Source organism: Myotis brandtii, unplaced genomic scaffold, assembly GCF_000412655.1.
Source record: "Myotis brandtii unplaced genomic scaffold, ASM41265v1 scaffold134, whole genome shotgun sequence".
NCBI lineage: Eukaryota > Metazoa > Chordata > Mammalia > Chiroptera > Vespertilionidae > Myotis > Myotis brandtii.
Window position 1 is genome coordinate 2,157,400 of NW_005354756.1, and position 3,558 is coordinate 2,160,957.

At 46.3% G+C, this 3,558-nt stretch overlaps 1 protein-coding gene across 2 annotated transcripts in view; it reads left to right on the plus strand.

Annotated features, from left to right (window-relative positions):
• The window catches only part of CX3CR1 (chemokine (C-X3-C motif) receptor 1), an 18,574-nt gene that overhangs the window by 935 nt on the left and 14,081 nt on the right, over positions 1-3,558 (plus strand). Inside the window, exon 1 of one of the 2 annotated variants that reach the window (XM_005860419.2) lies at positions 3,110-3,234. The exons of the other annotated variant lie outside the window; for it this stretch is intronic. The gene's annotated coding sequence lies outside the window, so the exon portion shown is untranslated. Of the gene's footprint in view, positions 1-3,109; positions 3,235-3,558 lie in introns of those variants that run through there. 2 annotated transcript variants of the gene reach the window in all.

Below are 3,558 nucleotides of genomic sequence, written 5' to 3' on the forward strand. Positions count from 1 at the left end.
TTGATGTTTCTATCTCTCTCTCTCCCTCTCCCTTCCTCTCTAAAATCAATAAAATGTATTTAAAAAATAAATAAATAAAATAAAATCACAGAGGTAGAAGAAGTAATTCGTAGAAGAAATGGGCTGAGGAAACAAGTGATAGAGGCAAAGGAAGGGCTCTTGGATCTTGGGAGTGAGGAAGGTAATGGTGACACCTGGGGGGTGTGGAAGGGGAAGGGAAAGGTGCGGGCTCCCCCCCCCCCAGCATATTGGGTCCTCCGGCCTAAGGGTGTTAAGGTGGAGATTTTAGGGGAGGTCCCAGGAGAATATCTCAATAGAATTTCTCAGCAGTTTTCCAAATGTATCCTTTCAGGTTTAGGGTCTCCACTGATTGATTGGTGGGCACCAGGTAGGGATGACTATTCAATTTGGCTGGTCCTGAGGTCAGCTGTGGCATCACTTGTCTGTTTTTCAGGGCCTGGAGCTGAAATACAACTGGGGCCTAATTTTTATCTCTAGGGAAGAAAGGTCAGGAGGTCCAAACCACATAACCGGCGATAAACTAGGGGAGTAAAGGTCACCCTGAGGATGAGGTTCCACTTTACAGTTGTTCTTTGCTAAGCACCCAGGTCTTCCCATCATGGTGACCTTCTGTATATGGCCCATCGTCCTTGCTCTGCTCAAGTCTGTCTAACTGTGAAGTATGGTAGCAATCATCTCAGGTAGAAACTATAGTTTAACTTTAACCTGCTGTTTGGTTTCTGTACTTATTTGCTTGCTAAAATAATAGAGAAGTTATTTTGATGTTCTGAATTATATAAATCATCCCATTCAATTAAATACCCTATTGATTGTAATGTGAATATCCCATTGGTTGTGGTCATACTGGTCTTAGAAAGCACATTCTTCTGTACCTGGGAAGGACAGCACAATTATCCCAAGGTCAGAGGGCTCCAGATAACGTGTCCCTGTTGACTCAGTGGTTCCAAGACCCGAGGGCTCTAGATAATGTGTTTCTGTCAACTCAGTGATCCGGGAGACCCAAAACTATAATTTAGATAACATGCTTAGGTCTGCTTCTGTAAACTGCTTTTTGCAAACCAAGTTCCTCATTCCAAACCCTGGGATGTAATCAATACCTTTGTCATCTTTGCCTATAAAAATCTGGTGTTGGGGCCAGGGAGGAAACTATGATATTTGGGAGAGCGAAATGCCCCCTCATAGTCCCGGATTTGCAATAAATGTGACTCTTTAATTCCACTTCTTGAGGCGTCCTTGTGTGATTCGCAGGGTACATTACAACAACTGCCTACCACACTCGGTTATAAGGCTTCTCTCCAGCTAGTCTTAAGTTGGTTATTCAGGAAGATTTTTCTATATTTTAGTTGTAATTCCTGTTTGGTCCTGGGAGAAGGTCAGTGTAGCTTCTACCTAATCTGCTGCCATCTTGGTCAGTAAGTGTTTTTAGACATTACATCTTTAATGGCCTCTTATGAAATTTCAACAACATGGACATGGTGTCTATCTGTTAATGTTCTGCATGTATAACTGTATTTTAGATGTAAAGCACAAAACCCACTTTTTATCCTCCTTGGAGGCAATGTCATCCCCACTGAGAATGAAACCTAGATGCTAACTTCAAATCCTGGCTCTGCCCACTTATGAGCCTTGTGCAAGTTATATAACCTCTCCTCTCCTCAGTTTCCTCACCTGTAAAATGAGGATAATAATGTTACCTACTTCTGGGGTCATCAGGTTACATGAGTTCATGTGCATTGAGAACTTGGAACATTGCCTAGCACATGGCCTTGCTGCCTAAAAGTTTGCTGTGGTCATCCCCAAAGCTCTGTAGCATAGAGTGGGAATATCTTAGCCTGGCATTCAAAGCATAGTCATCTTCTTTATCTTTGCCATGTCTCCCTCACAAAGCTTTACCCAAACCAAGTCTTCACCTGCCTTGTAGGTCTGTGCCCATCACTGCCAGACTGGTCCCACCATCCTCATAGCCTGTCCACCATGGCTTTAACCTCGAAACCAGCCTAACACATCTTCATCCCACCACCCAGGAGAAACCAGGCCATCATTGGTAGTTACTGTTTCAATGGCAAGAGAAACTGAGGATGATAAAGAATTCATAAACAAGTGTAGGGGAGGAAAAATAATTGTTCCCCCTCGCGGGCTCTTGCCAGTTTTCCCGGGGATTCCATATGCAGGTTCTGAGCAAGCGAGGTGTCTCAGAGGTTCCACCTGAATCACCAGAAACTGTAGGGGAGGGAAAATCATTTTCTCTCTTCTTAGTTCTTCTTGGCTGAGACCCCATCATAAAAGACAGATTAAAAAAGAGAAAAACAGGTTATGATGCCCAGGGAAAAATACTCCTGGAGATGGCTTAGAATTCAGGCTTAAATACCAGCATAATGGGGAAAGGGCAAAAGGACAGGGGAGAGTAAAAGATTTTTAGGGAAGCTGAATGGGCCCTTAGAAGAATAGTTGGGAGGGTTGTCTGGGTGTGGTGTCTTTCTGATGTCTCCTGTTACAAGAGGCAGTCTTCATTGTTGATGAAACTCCCTGGGAGGGGATTTATGATAATAAGGTCCTTTTGGAGGAAATGGCCTTCAGGCAGATAGTAGTTTAGAGAAGGCCTCTCCCTGTATTTGCTGTTTTTTAAGTGCCTACAGCTCAAAATCATTACGCAGTGGCATATTTTGGAGGTGGCATGTTCTGTTTCACTTCCTAAGGAACAGCTCAGACAAAGGGTGAGGCCAGAGGGGCTGGGGAAATGAGGAATGAAGCCTGGCCAGCACCCAGAGTGAGAGGACTGGGGAGGGGTAGACAGGGGTCCAGGGAAGAAAAGGTCCCCAGGGCAGAGCCAGGGATCCTTTTACCGAGGCCTAAGGAGGTGTGGCAGGATTAGGAAGGTTGGGTGTGCCATCAAAGCAAAGCTTCAGCCGCTCTATTTCTTAGGCTGGAGTTTGCAGTCTGAGGGTTGAGGTCATGTCTCCCTCAGCGCCAAAGACCGGGCTTGTTATAAAATGCCATGTTGCCCAAGCCCGGAGTTCCTCTCTCATCATGCAGCCTTCTTCCCATGCAGGTGTCTGTCTGGGCCCCCGTGTCACCCTGTGGGTTTCGGGAGAAAAGGGAACCTGCACAAATAGGCTGCTGGCTGGGCGAGAGTCATCAAGTCCTGTCTTCTGCCAGGCTTATTTGTTAGCTTCCAAGCAGAGGAAAATGGAACCCCAGCTATAGCCCCATGAGGTAGGAAGGGAAATGCCTGCGGGAGGAGCTGGGGGTGCTTAGAGTGGGGCGCTCCAAGGGGCGGGATCTCACCAAGGCCATGCTCACAAGCCGGGGACTTGAACTTTAGTGAGCAGAACACTTGGAGGGTTAAGTCAGCAGTTTGGGTTCTAGAAAGAGCTCTCTGGCTTTGGGATGGAGAACAGTCAGTGGGGTAAATGAAGGTGTGGAGGACATGGATGACCATTGGGGGTCATACAGGCCCCATTGGACACAGAGACGGGGGAGTCAGATCACAGATGGTCACTGACACAGAGTAGATATTGTCTGGGGAGAGTGTGTAAC